Here is an 18982-nt window from a genome sequence, read left to right on the forward strand (position 1 = left end):
TGTTTTTCTACAAAGCCTGAAGTGAACCTTTCTGGGAAGGGGCTGATATTTTGTAGCAATGTTTTCTCAAGTACAATTCTTTAGGTTCCCAAGTGATGACACATTGTACAGCAACGCTCTTGGCACAAGACGTTCATCTGTGAGAAGGGACACTGGCCCCGTTTCTTAAAGCCATTCATTAAATAAAAACACCCTATGTCATATGTTATGTTCCTCTGAAATGTTTAAGGTTTTTAGTGCATGAAATCATCTGGTGCCTGGATTTTTTTTATTTTTTTTTTTTCCAGAATGCAGCACTAACCTCTAACTCAGTTACTGAACATTGTTGGAAGAGCTTGTTATTTTTCGCTGGTGTTGTGTTTTGTTTTCATTTGGTAGGATCCCAACTTTATGCAATAGGCTTTTTCAGAAATACAGAACTATGCAAATGTAATGCTTACAACTGACCACAAAGAGGCCGCTCACCAAAAAAATAACCCGACACAAAAACATCTGCATCTGTAACAATTTTAGGCATTCTGGGTGCCATTTACATGAGAATCTAGCCCAGGTTTTTCTTTTTTCTTTTTTCTTTTTTTTTTTTTTTTTTTTTTTTTGTCCTATGCGCTATATTAATTGCCTTAGGATCAAGAGGTCTACAAACATCTTCCTTATATAAACAGAGGAACTGGTCTGGCTACTTTCTAAACCCTTCAAGGGAGATGACCCATCTCACACAGCAAAATGATGGCATTAAGTAACTGATTACTATCAGGACTTGAGATCCGAGTTCTGGTTCTGGCTTCCCTGGGTCATGTTATCCACTTTGCCGCAACTCTTGGCACCTATGTTTCTCCCCTCACGCTTTTCCTAATCTGTTTAGACTTTAAGCTGTTGGAAACGCTCTGTTTGTACAGTACCGGGCACAACGGGGCTTCAATCTCAGTCAAGGTCTCTAGGTGCCAGGGTAATTACAAATGTAACAGTACCCATTATATTTCAAGCTTACCACATCTTGTTCGCGTTAATCAACCCAGCAAGGGAATATTACAGCTCCAGGATGCAAAAGCCAGGGTATTAACCTTCAGTTAAGGTGATCATTACACAGAAAAATTGGAAGTGTATTCTGCAAGTGTCTGGCAACACGAAAAACGTTATGAGACAGGTGACAGGCACTTCAAGACAAAAGAAACCTTGTCACCCCAGTGACCCCACACTGGGACCAAACGTTGTCTTTTGGGGGATACCACCTAGGGAACAAAAAGACCCACAACCAAGAACTGTCTCTAAGTTGATCTGCATATCAGATTCAAAGGGATTCTTCCCCTTTTCTCAGCCCCCTAAGAATTTGCTGCCCAGTTGCCACCAGCCACAGTTACAACTCCTTGCTCCTCCCCAGGAGTGCTCTACTACTGTCCGTCCCCACCACTGACAGTCCTGCAACAGCTTGCTGAGCCCAATTGCCAAGGGGCTGCCATCAGTGCTCCCAACGCCGCTCATGGCTGATCTAAACAAACCATGCCTAAAATAGTAGAGTAAGCTGTCAAGCCAAAAGGCAAAAACTATTTCACTGAAGCCAGTCTATTGCAAAATGCACTGGGGTCATGATTTCAGTTGCTTGTGGGAAAGATGGGAAAGAGAGCCCTTGTATTTACCAGCATGTGTTCTGGGTTTGCCTCCTAAGGAGTTAAACATTTCTCGGAGCAGAGGGCTAATCTGCTGTGTTTTTTGACTCTAACAAGCTGCCTGGTTACTCCCTTTGTTCTGGATGCCAGCAGCTAAACTGGGACATCTATTTGAATACAAGTACCTGAAAGCATCACTTTAAAGGATTTGTCACCTTGTTATCTCTAGTTTGAAAAGCTTTTGAGGACAACTTTCACTAAAAGCGTTGGCAAAGGACAAAGTTAGCATTGCAAATATTGTTGTTTATATTTAATAGCTTACTTGAATGACAGCAACAAAACATAGCTGATACTATGAGAGACCCAGGCCCAGGCAATTCTCCTTTTTTGCTGTTGCCCCTCACCCCAAGTCTGCAACAGACAGGTGAGAAATCACAGAAGCAGCAAAAGGTATGGTCTCACTCGACAACTGCTCTTTGGACCTCTGTAACAAGGTCCTAAAATAAGTAAGTTCCTCTGTTCTACCAGTCTCCAGTATTTGCCAGCCATGTGCAACCTCTCAGAACTCCTTTGCCTTTCCAAAGCAACCAAAACTACCCCAAAAAAAAAAAAAATCCAAGCCCTCACCTGGCCTTGTGGGTGTCTGAACACTTTTTGAGCCCACGGCACCCCAACATTTTCAAGAGACCTTTAAGTACCTGAGAGCAGCCCAAGTTTCTCGGGTCAGTGGGGAGCCCTTTCTAGCACACTCCTTGCAAGTCTTCAGAGCAAACCGTTAGACCTTGCTAGACCCTTCCTTTGGGTTGCCTCACGCTGCTGTGGTTGGTTCCCTCAGCCCCAGAGTTAGAAACAAAAACTCCAACTCTCAGCACTCGGCAATCAAAAGAGGCTAGTCAGCCACCCACCAGGCCAAATTAAGCCTGCTGAGAGCTCAGGGCCAACTCCTCAAAGGCATTCAGGTGTCTAAACACCTTTGAAAACCTGTCTCTAATGCTCTAGAAGATGGTTGGCAATAAGCCTTCTCAGGATGCTGGTGGGGAGGTGGAGGCTGGGCTCTAACGCGTACATGGCTCTGAGGGTGTGAGGTCGCTCCAGGATTTTAAAAGTGATGAACTTTCCAGAAGAATATGTGTTGGGGTTCTTTTTAATGTCTTTTTCTTTTAGAGACTTCTTCCGTATCCACGGGTACCAGGAACTCATTTTACTGGAAAGGAAAGGAACTCTCAAGCAGTAGCATGGCTTCAGGGCCATGAGCTTTAAGACAAAAAACTAATCAACACAGCAAAATAGTGAGAAGTGACCACACTGTGAACCAAGGTCCACTTTGGCTACACAAGCATAAGGGTTGTCTTCAGCTCTGAACTTACCATCTGCGAGAAGGATTTGGGAAGACCCTACAAAGCCAACTAGCTGCTGAAGTCCTGTTTTCAAGAGTGACTTTGCCATTAGGGCACCTGAACTTCACTACAGTCGTGCAGACTTCCAAGGTCGTGTTCTCCATAATAATTTCGGCAAGATCATGTAGCTACATCATTTTTCTGCCTGTGAAAGTGTTTTGATTTAATTGAATTGATTTTAGGTCGGTACTACGCCTTCTGTGGACACTTCTAACAACATTTTACAATAGCCATTTATTTCTTCTTACAAATTGTTTCTTTTTGCAAGGGTGATTTAGTGGAATCTTTTGGTAAGGACAGCAATATCTACTACAGCTTTCTCATCTCCGTGCAAATTATTGGTAGAAAAAGCTGATGATAATGCTAATAAAGTGGGGTTTTTTGTACATTCAAACATCAGGCATCTGTAGCTTGGGCCCTGGAGGCTGGTTATTTCTGAACAATTTTACAGAGTTTGTATTTAATTAATAAGTAATTTGATTCTTTTGCTTTTCAGCTTCTAACAAGCGATAACAGCCTATACTTCAGAAAGTCAAGTACGATGCTTTCTTTTCCCCAGCAAGTACTTAGCTCTAGGCCTGGAAAAGGGCCAGAGCACACAGGGACACTGTTCCACAGTAACATTTTGTACCTAATTAAAAAAATAACAACAACAACAGCCGACTCTCACATGAAATAAAATGTCTTTCTTTTCCTCCTTCTCTTAACACACAAATATTTGTTTATTCATTATGCTTTCTGCATAAATGCCTGCACACATACACATTCACTCTGGATTTTTCTGCTGAACAAATGATGTGTTAAGATGTCCTGTATTATTTTATGAATTTAGTTCATAATGTTATGAATTAGTACTATGAAAGATCCCCCATCTCAAGGTCTCTGGGGCAAGGGGTTCTGGGTGATTGATGGTTTGGATTACTTCTGTTTAAGGGTGCTTCTCTCTAAAAAATCTGTGGAAACCCATCGCTTTTAAGGTGTCTCATATCGGGCACTTTAAAGCTGAGAGACTGCTAAGTCACTCTGGAAAATACTGGCCCAGAAGACTTCGGGCATCTGTGCAAATACACCGCAATCCAATTAAACCGGCAGACTTTGCAATTATTTGCAGATTTCCACAACCCGGCAGCAGCAAGCGCATACAGCCTATATTGCATAAGCGAGTTGTCGCAAGCCAGCCTGCCCCGCAGCCTGACAGAGCTCCCCCAAAACCTGGAGGAGAGGTGGACGGCACGGTGGGGTCTGAAGATGGTGTTGTTTGAAGATGGGCTGCAAAGGGGTGGTCTCCAGCCCTGAAAGCCCGGCTCCCCACAGCTGAGCTCCTGCCCCCCCCTCACCCCCGGCAGGGCATGGTTAAACATTACAATTCGCTGCACGATCCCCTTCGAAACTTCACTACAATGTCACAAAGCCGATTTAAGAGGTTGCCACCCTTTGCCACCCTCGACCACTCGCTCCCACCTCAACTTTAAGCAAGGTCTTTCAAATGAAACTGAAAAGTAAGAAAAGAAAGAAAGAAAAAAAAAAGGATTGCAGGGGAGGAATAATCCAGATGATTTTGCAGCTTTGATGTAAACAGTTGGTTGCACTTTCACAACTGAGGAAGAGGGGAATGGAGGCCAAGAAGTGGTCTTTCCTAAGGGAGGAAAGAACGTACTAAACTCAGGAGCAGCCCCAGGACCAACCCGTCTCAGCATACAGCTGTGCTAATGCTTGTGATAGCGAAGGGGAACAAGGGTTTGGAGAAGAAGGAAGGCGAGCAGGATGATTTCTGTGGCAGTGCCCCCCATCGGAGTGTTTGTAGGGGCCCAATTCCCGCTGCCAGACAGATGGAGGTACCCAAAGGCTCAAAAGTACTTAGAGTACGTTGAGTACTCAAAGCTACTTCACAATCATGTTTGTCCCTAACAGCTGATTTGAAACAAATCTCATCAGTTCAAGCTTTAGGCTAACTTCTTTAAAAACTCCGCCTAAGCTATTAAGCTATTTTTTTGAAAACACAGTCTTAGGATCTCCTTCAATGTTATATTTTCTCCACCATCACCACTTCCAGCTGGGTGTTTTCACCTTGATTTCACCTTCCCCCTCAGTGGAGTGGATGCTGCTGTTTGGCAAGCCGTGGTTTCAGCTAGGTCACTGAAGTGTCCCAGGTTGAATTAGCAATAAAAGAGGACAGAGAGGGGGTTTTTAACACGCAGCGTAGCTCCCAGGTGTGTTTCACAGCACAGCCCCACCAACAACTGCATTGGCAGGACCCACAAGTTAATAGATGGTGGAGTAGGGGAAGGCACCGACTCTTTTGGCCGCTGCAGCACCCATGCATGGCCCCAGGTGCCCTACCACAGAGGGGGTCGCCCAGTCCCCGGCCAGTGCTTCACAGCCCAGCTGGCCTCCATGGGTCCCTGCCCCGCAGACCACGTTGCAGACAGCGGTCGAGCTGGTATTTCCATGCAAGGCAAGCAAATGAGCTGTTTTCTCTAGCTGCAAGGTTGCTGGATCCCACTGCCCTCCACAATGTGTGCGGACGTGTAAGGAGGAGGTCTGCTGAAGCCAGCGCTCGGAACAAGGATCCAACTAGGAAGGTAATAGGAAAAGTCGAGGTGAAAACCGCTGGGCTGAGACCTGCCGCTGTCAGGGCCTGCGGCAGTCGCCACTCGTGGCTGCTGCAAGCTCTCCTGGTAACCATGAACCTGCAACACGTGCCAAGCTCTGCACAAGCCACAAAACCCGCTGGAGGAGGAGCTGAAGGAGGTGAAACCTCCCTACGTTGCGGTAGCTAGCCTATTCAGTATGCCCAGCTCGGTTGGGTGAGTCTGTGCCATTTCGGCAGCCGGCTCTGGGTTTCAGGGGAGATAGATGCTTATTTCCTCTCAAAACCCACAGCCATGAAGGTACCCAAACTCTTCCTTTCCAGGAATGAGGAGGAATCAATCCTTTCAAATCATGGCTGTATCCTCTCCTGCAGGGGGAGCTTAAACAGCACCTCCATTTCAGATCCCACCTGCACCCCACCCAACGTGCTGTCCTGGATCACCCACCCTGGGCCTTCCTCATTGTCCTTTGAGGTTGTTTCGTGTTCAGGGCCTGAAATTTAGGTATTTTTTAAATGATATAAATGTTATTAGTTATCTCTGTCTATTTCTTCATTCTCATACTTAATCATGCCATGCAAAATGAAAATACTTCACCAGAGGAGGACTAAGATTCTAAGATAAGCAGCTCAGTAGTCTTGTCTGAACCTCCATTTAAAAATGGATTCAAGGCGGATGATGTTCTAGGCACGTGGTGTAGGCATTTCCATAGAAACAAGGAAGATAATGGGCAAGAAACTGAATGAAAAAGCAGCGGAGTTAAAACAAATAGCTCCTAGAGCATCCTTCTCCACTTGTTTTACACAGCTAAGGCTTTTAATCTGAAGGCTGGGGTTTGTCTCTGTTACTGCTGATACACCGCCTCCCTTTCTTCTTATTCCTGTGGAGTATCTTCTTGCCAGCTCCTGCATCACTTTCTGGGAATAAGCTGAATTCTTCTGGCAAGCGGAAGATCTCATAGTTTGCCAGCTAACAGTCCGTGGGGGTGCAATTAGCGTCGGCTCATCATTTCTGGGGCAGTTTCCAGTGGTCCAGTGAAAATCACAATGGTCACAGAGGACGGGATTCAAGCCGCCTAATTTTAGCTACCTAATATGGGATTGCTAGTCCAAACTACTCACTTCCCCAGAAAATGGAGCACCATCGGAGGACAAGTCGTCCCTCTTCCCTTGGACACCAGCTCAGGATAGGTGAATCACCCTCTGGATATGCTTGTGTCTGTTCACTGTCTACAGAGAGCACCTGTATGTCTAGTTCAGTCTGGATGCGAACTTCTAGTCAGTCAAAGTTAAGCAAGTTGAGCCCTACCCATAGTGCTGGCATCTCCCCATGGCTTCCATTTGCAGCAGTACTGTAACAGACGCTGAGAATACATTAAATGCTTTCCTAATGTCACATTCCCACGTCTGCAATCATGGTAATTGCCTCAGTGAAGTTTTGCAATTGCAAACGAGCAGGAAGCCATCTGCAAAGGAATCTGTCTATTAAGATGTGGCCCCTACTCTGAAAGTGCTTGAAAAGCCCCAGCACATTTCTTGGGCTAAAGATAAAAAAAATAAAGGTCAGACTCCTGCAGCAATATGGAAAGTATCCAGAATGTATTCCAGTGATCCAAGGAATAGACTGACTTTTGCTTCAGGACTGTGCTAATTAGACACCACTAACTACATCTGAATAGAATTAAGTCTAATTTAAGGCCCTTTCTGAGCTCCAGGGCAATGTAGGCTTGTCCTAAAAAAAGAAATTACCGACTGCTGACAACAGGTGTCAGCAACAGAAGCAGCTGAAGCAGGGCTGAATGTGAATTAGCTGCAAGTGTAGACAAGGACAAACTACCTTCAGCGCTGTTCCTGCAGCCACGCTGAAGACCTCGCTGGAAAGATGGAGGAACATGGCAAGCAGAGCAGATATGAACCAGAACATTCCCGACTACAGGTACCCTTGCCAATGCGTGCAGATAACCAGCGCAGCTCTAATTTTTGTGGTGTAGATAAGGTTTGTTCTAGCACCACACATGTCAAAAGCACCTCAGGTTCCCATAGGAGTTCTTGGGTGGCAGCCAAGGGGAATATTTTGCAAAGAGTACCCACTCCCTTCCTCTTACTTCTTCCTCCTGCCCTGCAGTCCACAGGGATTCCCCGAACGAGGGACCAGGTGTTTCGCTCCTCTTTTCCGTTTTTCCAACCTCATTTCCCCCATGCTCCTCCTTCCCTGTGTCCTCAGGTGCGTATGTCCTGCACACCGCACTGTGCATCCATGTCAAATCCAGCAGGAAAGTTTCTACAAAGGCCTTCGACAAACAAGAGGAGCAGAACGCCATCGGCCCCACCGGCCCTCTTGCTGGCAGCTATTTTGCTACCATTTCCTGCTGGCTCCTACGCCATCTCTCGCATCATGTTTCTTTAGTGACATCCCGTGCCGCCTCTTCTCCCCCTTGCTCTTTTGCTTTTAAATATACATTGAAGATGCTTTGTTTCCATGCCCTTTCTCGGTAATTTATCCCATATGCGTGCATGACTCTTTGCATGAAATGCTTTTGCCCAAGTCCTCTGCAGCCGTTTTTTTATGTTTTGGTTTTATTTTTAATATATTTTTGCCATCATGTTCCTTTTCTCCACTGCTTTCAAAATCAGGCCAGTTTAACCCTTCCAACAGTCCTTCCCCACTTCCACAAGCACAAATATCAGTTTGATGTGGCCCCTTATCTTCGGTTCCCCATCCCCGTCCGTATACCCTCCCCACCAAGAGAGCAAGAAAAACGGGTTTGCAGTTGGTATTTATTAACAGAACAAACCGAGCAGGTTTAAATTCCTCTGGGCTTGTTTTTGTTTTGGTGCAAGGGAACGGTAAAGGCAGGCCTGACAGCCGAGGACACACACCCAGGCTCGTCGCTGAGCAGGACACCTGCTCTTCCACAGGCGCAGGGAGGGAGAAGGGAGCAAATCCAGGCTTGGCGAAAGGGAGGGCAGTTCCACCCATTTCAAAAGAGTCGCGCCCATTTACACCCACTCCAAATTAACGTCCCTATTTTAATTTACCTTCGTACCTCCTATTAGAGTAATCTCTCCTCTGACGCCCATTACGAAATCAAAGTTTTGCCAGGGGTTAAGGGTGTTGGACCAAGCTCACAGGCTTTCTCCATTTATAAGTATTCAGCACTTTCACATAGGTTAGATTTCCTGTAATGGAAAGAAAGCAAATTTCTGCTCCTGATTTGTGACAAAACTGTATAATGGGCTGTGACCCATACCCGGGCCCAGAATAAAGGCTTTCAATTCTGTATCAAGAAAAACAATTGTGCATATGCTCACCTTTCTTGACTTTCCACTGACTTACAATATTATATTTGAAGGATGTATGTGCTTAACACTGACTTCAGAAAGCTTGAAGGAGTAAAAGAGAAATGGTGGCAATGGGCAAAAGTTGGGGCCATCATTGGTGTCAGTGTGGAATTGATACAGCCATCTTCTTGGACATCCCACATCAGGAAGACTTAACTCACCTATTAGATCTTTTCCATTTCCCCTTTTAGGAGCCAAGGATATCTAGCTAAAGAGTGGCTAGAAAGATTCACTGAGGGAACAAGGCTGCTACGAGGCCACTAAATTCCCATGCTTTCCAATGGGATTTGCCAGTGCAGATGAAAAGCCCTCGCTTGGAAAGAATGAGTCTGAACTCATTTGGGTCTGAACTCATTCAAATTGACCAAATGTGTCGACTATAAGTCTAATAGCAGAAAACTTTTCTAAGGGAAGATGATTCATCTCGACCCGGGAGATCACTTTCCATGCCATCTTTTATTCTCTTTACATTGTTTTTGGTTTGTGGGGTTTTTTTGTACAGTACCTCAGATAAATCAGGGTTTTTGCCACTGAGAACATGTAAGTTTGGGTACTGAGATCATACCACCGAGCCCTCTTGTATCCTAAAGGGACCAGTTAAACAAACACCTAAATATGCAAAGGAAAAACTGTTCTTTTGTTTCAAAACCCACTGCCAACCCTGATGCTCACCTTCTGCCATAATTTCACTTAGGTTAAACGCTGGCATGCACCCTCCTGACGCAGGGTGGTGAGGACTGCAGAGACCACCTACGCCAGTTTCACAGAGGACTTTGATTTTTAAAGGCTGGTAGAGTTGTCTATGATGAATGTTCCTATTCCTAGCAAACATTTATACACTGGCATGCTGATGATGGCTGTAGCGAGGCTAAGAGTGTACCAGTCAGTTGAAAGGTCCATCTAGCTCAATTTCCTGTCTCTGACACCGGCTAAAAGCAAATGCCTAGTGAATAACGTATGAACAGAGCAAGTGTATAACACTATTTCCCAGGAGTATTCTCCCAAACTCTAATAGTTTGAAACTCAGGAATTTCCTGGTGGTTTTGTGTTTAATAACCCAGGATGGATTTCCCTTCCGCAAACTTGTTCAATCACCCCTTGAGCCTATGTAAACTCTCAACACCCACATCTGCTGGCAAGGAGTCCCAGGGCTTCACTACGCCTGATGGGAAGAACTGCTCACCCTGGGTTATTCTTTAGAATAACCTTCACCTTGACATCTTCTTTGCTTTGTACTGGAAGAAACAGTGAATAACGACCCCCTCCAAGATATACATGGGTTTATAAGCATCTGTCGTAGATGTCCTCAATCAATCCTCTCCCAGGCTGAAGAATTAGAGAAGCATAAAAGCGCTGGCTTAATTAATTGTTGCTTATAAGTAAGCTGTCCCATGGCTTGGATGACCTTTGTTATCCTTCTTTGAACATCAACCAGTTCTGCATGTCTTTTCTGATATGGGAAGAACAGACCTGCTCACCGACGTGTGCACACCACAGACTTGTACAAGGGCAGAGCGAAGATTTCTGACTTGCTCCCTAAAATGAGATGAGGTCTTTGACTTCCGCTGATCCCTGAGGTGGTTTCCTGTATTACAGCCCATGACTGCATTCCTCCGCGACAGCGGCCAGCACTTAGCCCATTGTTTTCTCTGTGAGGCAAGACCGCTTTTTCCCATATGTATCACCTTGTGTTTATCCACAATGACACTAATAATGTACCCACGCTGCATGTTCGGCCTAAGCTGCTCCTCAACGCTCTTCAGCTTTTACCCACCCTCTTCCCAGCGCAGCTTGTTCTTACTTTGCCCACAGAGCATGTGCTAGGGTTGCAACTTGAAAGGCTGGCTTTCATCTAGGTATCAAGCCAGAGGCAAGGAGGCAATATGCCCAGTCCTGGGCGGGGGGGCGGGGGTAAGAGTGCGGATAACTGTCAAGTACAGGCAGAACCTCAGGCTCAGACACCCGCTTACCTGACCCTTTACACATACCCCAGCTCCTCACAGCTGAGCCAAAATGAACCACTTCTGACCACAGCCTGTACTCTTAATTTTAAAGGCAATTGATGGCTCATGGACTCTTCCCTCCTCCCTGACACATGCTGTAAGAAACAAACGGCAGTGGTTAGAAACCTCATATTTCAACCTTTGTCCCATTACTCTGCCTATATGGGTCACCAATTTACTTAAATGACTCTTATTACACACTAATAATTTTTCTTGCCATTTGCACTCCTCCTTGTGTCCTTTGGTCAAACAGCGAATCCATCAAAACCAGACAGACTGACCACACAGGAGACCACCCAGCTCCCGGGTGGGCTCCTATAACCCCTGCTCAGCACCGCTCAGCTGCTGCTGCGTTCTTTAAGTGCACATACAGCCCCAGGACCAGTGACTCCAGTTGAAAGATGTAGCTGATTTTCCTTCCCCTGCTCCTGAGCGTTAAGGCTGGGGGACACCTCTAGTCGCCTGTGAAGAGGGCCGGTACGCAGTGCAACTCCAAGGACAGAGGGGAAGACCCAGGAAGGGCATGGCATGGCACTGACTAGCCTTTGCCTCCCCAAATCTGGTCCAGAGGGGCTGAGGAACCAAAGAGACCTGAAGCATAACCTGCCCCCCTTAACCCATTTAGATAGCTATAGAGAAACCAGAATTATAACCAGACATATGGCAAATCTAACATGTTTTAAAAGACTTTCATGGTTAGGCATGCCAAAAAGAGATACTAAGATAGGACCTGAAGTACTTGGGATTTGTTTTTAATTTGTGTCATAGGCACATGCTTTATTTATGTGTAGAGTGACTACTCAGTTAACTTTACAGTGCACATAAACATGAACTACTTGGTACAAGATCCATTTTTATGTGAATGTAAAACATGATTAATGAAAGAAAACCCAGATATTGCAAGATATTTCATCTGTACCATTTCAAAGTGAATCTGATAAAAGCCAAACGGAACACAAATCTGTATTAAATTAAAGCACCCCACCATTCCCTCCACCCCTACTCATGAAGTCATTAAAGTGATTTGAGGGAAAAAATGTAAGCTTGGAAAATCAGTTTATTGCTAAACTCAGGATAAAAAAAAATGCAGCTGCGAATAGCAAACTCTCATTGACTTCACTGGGACCAAATATCACTCTTGTTTCTTAAAGCCTCATAGGTTAATACCAAGGAATTTAAGACAGGAATATAAATCACTTTATGCCTGCATGTCATGGGCTGTGTCATCTAAAGTCCTCTCTCTACCAACCTATAATACATATGAAAAAAACTGGAGCAAAATAAGCTAACCTAATTTTTGTCTATTTGTATGACTAGAATCTACACTTTCCCATGCATTTATTGGCAGCCTGAAGGAGGGGAATTAACAGTAAAGTGATAAAATTTGGCTGTTCATAAAGATACTTAGATTGCCTTCCTTATACAAGTTCAGATGCGCTTTACTATGAGAAATTTCATACGGGGTGAGAAATCAGTAAGAAAAAAGGTGGCAGAATGTGACTTGCAATCATTCAGGCTCATCAAGTTTTGTGAAGAGTCAGAAGTCATGAGCAGTGATCTTGTGGTTGATTGCTAGCCCGATGCTGACAATATCCCTTGAAGGCACTCATGTAACAGAGTGCTATATGTGTTTGAATGACAGAAAACTAATCTAAGAAACCAAGAAACACTCTATGTCCCAGAAACATAACCACACACACCAGTAAATGACTGTAAACTGTTGGGTCAGAAGCCCTTAGGAAGAGGTGAAGCCCTCCAGAGGCTCAGTGGTTGCTCGAGGTAGCCACTGAGGACCCTGTCCAGAGGACAGCATGAAGCAGAGCGGTGTCCAACACATGGGACGTACTGCGAGTGAGGCCAATATAGAAGATAATTGCTGCTGCAATGATTGAAACAGACCCAGGAAAGAAACAGAAAGAAATGAGGCACTGAGAGTAGTGTGCACTGAGGAGAACAAATGGCCCAACGCCATCAGAATAAAGACACCTCTGGTACATCTGTCCTCCCACAGCTCTGTGCCGGTGGGGCTGACCAGGTCACAGGATCCGTTGCAGACAGGAACCGGTGGTTGCTGTCCTTACCAGCTTTCCACAGAGACATCTTTCCAAAGGGTTTTCCTGTCTTCCAACTCTGGGCCCTTCTCAGCATTGCATCTATCTCACTCAGCAAGGTTTGACCAATAATTTTCAAGTATACCTGTGTTTACTATTCACCCCGCTCACAAGAAATCTGTAGAGTCCCCAAATGGGAGGATGGCTGAGATCTTTCCAGTCTTTAATTCTTTCTTGGGCCAAGGGGGAGTACTTCAGCATGAAAAGAGAGACCCTCATAATGTGAACAAGTCCTGTGAGGAGCAGCTGAGGGAGCTGGGGTTGTTTAGCCTGGAGAAAAGGAGGCTGAGGGGAGACCTTATCGCTCTCTACAACTACCTGAAAGGAGGGTGTAGTGCGGTGGGTGTTGGTCTCTTCTCCCAAGTAACAGGCGATCGGACAAGAGAAAACAGCCTCAAGTTGCGTCAGGGGAGGTTTAGATTGGATATTAGGAAAAATTTCTTCACTGAAAGGGTTATCAAGCATTGGAACAGGCTGCCCAGGGAAGTGGTTGAGTTGCCATCCCTGGAGGTATTTAAAAGACGGGTAGATGTAGTGCTGAGGGACATGGTTTAGTGCTGGACTTGGCAGTGTTAGGTTTACAGTCGGACTTGATGATTTTAAAGGTCTCTTCCAACCTAAATGATTCTATGATTCTATAAACTCATAACTTCTCTTTGAAGACCCCTTTGCAAGACCCCTTGATGTGAGAATTGCCATTAGAAGAAAAAGTGTGGCATACGGCCATAGCGCACAGCACTTTTGAGAATTCTGGAGATTAAAGACATAAAGAACAGCAGTCTCCAAACAACCCTCCCCGCTCCCCCTGCCCATACAAAAGTATTTTTTCTTTACTTTTTTTTTTAAATTAATTAGCATACACGAAAGATATCTCAAAAAATTGGAAAACAGTCCCTTCCTGAAAAATCTGTGCTCATTTCTGGAATTCATAGATAAAGGTAATTGAACATTAATTTCAGAATTTACCTAGGAGATTCACTGATAGTGTGTTTTAAAAGTTATTATGATACCAAATGCAAGGCTGGGCTAGAAACATACCTTGGTTAAATTATCCTGCAGATTTCAAAATATTTCAGACGACGTCAGCAAGAAAGCAGAAGAGATCAGAACCAAGCTCCCAGGGAAGGCACACAAACAATGACTCATAAAGGAAATTTGTGAAATGTGGGGAAATACTCAGTAATTACTTTTTGGTTTTGTTTTGCTTTATTCAAAACAATTAAACAAGGGAACATGAAAAAAAAAAAATGCAGGGAACACCAATAATGAATTTAGCCCAGACTGAGTTCATTATTTATGAACACCTACCACCTCTGCAAAAAAAACCAGACAGATTCCAGGCCAGAAAAATTCTCTGGTGAAATGCAGGAAGATGTATCTTGAAAACTATGATGGAGAGGAAATCATATTTTATTTAAGCACTAGCCTGACTTGCATTGAAATCAGGGAATGCTCTCCATCGACTTCAAAGGGAGCTGGATGTAGGACAGTAGATGAGAATGGCCTGCAAGCTAAGGTCCTCCTTCAGCCTCACTTGATAAATTCCTCCAGCCCAAGGCCGTGCCCTGTCCGGGTATCACATTTCTGTGTCAAAACATGGCACTACTTTATAAAAAACATGTGCCTGTAGCATAAGAGAGGAGAAAGGGAGCAAAGCCCTGCAGGAGTTGTCCCAGGCACTAGGTGTCACTCTGAACTGTGGGGGAACGGGCAGCACAAGATGGGGAAAATGAAGACCAGGAAGATGAGATTTCCCATCTTAAAAGTGGGACGAAGGCGAGCAGTGACCCTCCACATCAGGAACCTCATGACTGGGTGTGCAGATGCGATTATAAAACCAGAGATGCTGTTTAAGCGGCAACTCAAACCGAAAAAAAAAACCCAAAAAGGGATTTTGGGAAACAGAGAAGGGAGAGGTTACAGTGACCGATACAGTCTGTATTCCTGACGCATCGGTCAGGAACCGTCCCAGCCAGCTTTTCCCTTCAGTGGGGCTTAGGGGAAGAAAGACCTCAGCTGATGGCAAAGTGCAAACCAGTCTTTGAACACAGATGTCTGCAGCAATGCTCTTGAGATGTTGCAGGATAAAAGTCGTAGTTATTTCCTTGCTCGAGCCAAACCAGAGAAGTGAATGAAAATACATTTTCCAATTTATTTTCCACCTCCCCTCCCCATTTCTCCCCAAACAGTAGCAGGAGGATCTTGCCACCCACATTTGCACTGTCCTTAGGAATGCATGCGCCTATTTTTGGACCATTTGGAAACCTTTGGGAACATTCCTTATTAATAAACACACTTTCTATTTTTTTCCTGTATTCCCCTGTGAATTTCTTCATCTTCCTTTGCCAGCTATTGTGTATTGAGCCATTCATGACCCAACAGCAAGGCAATCCCTGGAACTCCAGGAATCCTAACCTGGCGAAGCACTTAGCACGCAAGGAGGAAATCACTCCCTGGACCTAAGGAGCAGTTGTCTCTTCAGTCAGCTCCAGGCCCGCGGTGTTATAGTCAAACTGTTTTGTCTGGAAGGCAGAAATAGGGGAACCTCAAAAGGTTCTGCTCAGAAAACTCTCCAGGCTGCTGTATGTACAGGGGCCAAGGGCAAGGAGAAGGAGGAACAAGTTCACATGAGTCTCTTGCTGTTTGCTAAAAATACTGCCAACGTGATGCTTCTGATAATTTTGTTTGCAGTGCTGGTCCAGAAGGAGGAAGTGCAGATGGGTGAGGAGACATAAAAAGTGCTTGTTTTTCTTTTCCTTGTGACATGTTGTGTAACTGCAACCCTGGAGAGAGCTGCCAGTGAGGAGCATCATTAGGGTCTGTTTCGCCTTCCCCAGGTAAGCACCAAGGGAGAATGCAACGCTGCTCACCTCACCATCCCACTGCCATCTTCTCTGCGGGGCTTTGGTCTAGGATGAATTTATAACTTATTTTCCTTGCCCATCTAGTCCATGCATTGTCACCCTACCTAGTCAGTTATCCACTGGACACCACGCTAAGCCAAACAACATTCCCTTTGTAGTCTCTTAGCAGCTGCCAGATTCAAATCTACTTTGCCCACTACCACCCTGTGCTGAATCTAAATTAAGATAGGGCTTGACAGCAGAAGTAGCTCAAGTGATCTGATTCAGTTTTGCTCAAGCACAAAAGTTTAAACTTTCAAAGACAAAAAGTCAAAAGTCTTTATCCTTTTGACATATTCAAAGCCTGACTGAATGTGGCCTTGAGCAACCTGACCCTGCTCTGAGAAGGATGGTTGGACCAAATGATCTCCAGAGGTGCCTTTCAATCTCATAAACCCTCTGATTCTGTGTTTCTGTGGCAGTGCATGGCCTCTCCCAGGACCATGTTCCCTCCAACAGCCTTCCAAGGCTTGTGGGTCCCCCAAATCTCTTTCTCCTCTATGGGTCAATCAGGTTTTATGGGTTTGGCTTGTGGTTTTGCAAGCTACAAGGCAGTAAGCCATTCTGTTATTTTTTACAAGGCATTTGGGAAGGGAATGTGCCTGCTTTTCTGCACGTGCAGCAGAAGGCAGTGCGGGACTATAAGGATTTTAGTAATTAAATCTTCATCTTCCATATACGTAGGACACATGCAAATGAGAGCAACAACTCAGTCTCTCCGAACCTGCCAGGCAGGGCTGAAGGTACTACCACACTTAGTGGGAGACACTTCATGTGGGGATACCTTAGGGTTAAGGACATCTAGGTTTGAGCCTGAGATAGCTCTGCAATAAAGTCCTAAGGGTGAAAAGCTTTACAAAATCTTTGAGCCTAACCCTTCTACCTGGGCTATTTCCCCCTCCTCAAAAGGTATAAGGAAAAAAAGAACCCAACCAACAAAAAAAAAACCAAACAAAAAACACAAACCCCAAATGCCAAAGAGTTTGAAGCTTAAGAACGGCAATTCCTGTGTTTACGGGACAGTACTGAAAGTCAGGAAAACTGAATCCACTCCTGCTTTCTTTGGAAAGTCACTGCCCTGCTGTTATCTTCACTACACAAGGGACCTAATAAGCAACTCCCAGAAATATTTTGAAGGTTAAAGTAAGTGATGTTTGGTAGGTCATTTGGAATTCACACAAGAAGGATGCTGTAAGAGCGCTAAGCGCTGTGATGCACCGCGGGTTTGTGTGGCAACTGGATTTTAGGCCTTTCTACATGATGCTGTGCCACCCCCACATCTCTGCCGTATTTATCCTGACAACAGTCCCGTGAGGCAGGGCAGTCCTGTTTACCCATTAACTCGTGGGGAACTGGAAATCAGATGTCCAAGTGAGGTGTCCAAGGTCACACAGTGACTCTCCACTTCTACTGCTCTCGCAACTAAGCTTTCCTTCCTCTTGCCTACGCAAGAGATTTGCCTCCCCCATGCCCACTGCAGCTGCGTTAGGCCAAGTTTCAAATGCAGGCAAGCAGAGAGGCTTCTTTCGTGTCACCGTACAAGTCATAGGACCTCAGTGACTTTACCAGTGGAGATTCCCAGTGTAGATACTGACTCTTTATATCAACCAGTTCATACAGGACTGCACGCTGGCTCTCTTATCTCCTTGCATCTCATTCAGGTTTTAAACTTCTGTTTTACACCAAATAGGTGGTAACAGGGGCAAAGTACAGGGCTGTGTGCAGACTGAGGCACTCATCAGCGTAAAGCCAGTCTTCCTGAACAGAGTTGGCTTGTCTCAGAACTTGTGCCTTGCTGAAAGGTTCTTCTGGATTTGCATTTATTATTACTGGGCTTGCTACTCCTAAGGGATCCCCAGTGGACTGAGAGGATACAACGGTTTCAAACTGAAGGAGGGTAGATTTAGACTGGATATTAGGAAGAAATTCTTTACTGTGAGGGTGGTGAGGCACTGGAACAGGTTGCCCAGAGAAGCTGTGGATGCCTCATCCCTGGAGGTGTTCAAGGCCAGGCTGGATGGGGCTTTGAGCAGCCTGGTCTAGTGGGAGGTGTCCCTGCCCAGGGCAGGGGGTTGGAACTAGCTGATCTTTAAGGTCCCTTCTAAATCGAACCATTCTGCGATTCTATGATTCTATGATCCTATGATTCTATGATAGGAGGTATAAGGCAAGTGCCATTCAAAGGCCTTTGGCAACTGGAGAGATCTCGTTTCTGCCTCGAGCAGCTACTAGCCACAGGCAGCCCAGGGAGAAGACATTTCCCTAGAGCTGTTATCTCAGGCCAGAAAACCAACCATCATTTCCTAATCCACCAGTACTAAGCAAGACCCTTTGGTCACGATCCCCTGAGCTCTACTGCTGCACGGTGGCAGCACAGCTGTGCAGAGCGCCTTGCTCGCCATCCAAGAGGAGCTTGTTGCAGGCAGGTCTGAGGGGCTGCAGGTGGTGGGGCTACCTGCAGGCAGCTCAGGGGATGGGCAGCACCTTCCTCTTGTGTTCCTAAAAATGCCCATAACAAGCATGTAAAAATGTAAATGTAAAAGCTGAAAATGAGATATAGTTAAGCAATCTTTAGTACATTATCAGCTACCGCAGAGGCATTCTGCTCAATCCTGAATTGTTTAACCGGTGAAATTAGTAGCACATCTTTCAACATGGAACAAATATCCCATTACCTGGTAAAGCTGAGCAGTAGAAAGTGGTCCGTAGCTTTCAACTTCTCCAGGACAGGAAGACTCGGAAAGCACTGTGACCCCCAAGGACAGGAATACTGTTAGGATTTCTGGAGGAAATGTCAATGGGACCTGGAGGGGGCTCCGAAAGGGGTGGTCAGTCTTTCCCCTCTCTCAGTTAAGCCTCTGGTCCCTATTTAGTCTGCTCTCCACGAGGTCAGGATCTGTGCCTGGGAGACTTCATTTCATGGTGGAAGCTGGACCTTGGTGCGAGATGATCTTGAATAATCTCTCGGACAAACAAGTACTTTGCCAGCCCCACAACATAGAATCATAGAATCATAGAATGGTTTGGGTTGG

Source organism: Larus michahellis, chromosome 1 (assembly GCF_964199755.1).
Source record: "Larus michahellis chromosome 1, bLarMic1.1, whole genome shotgun sequence".
NCBI lineage: Eukaryota > Metazoa > Chordata > Aves > Charadriiformes > Laridae > Larus > Larus michahellis.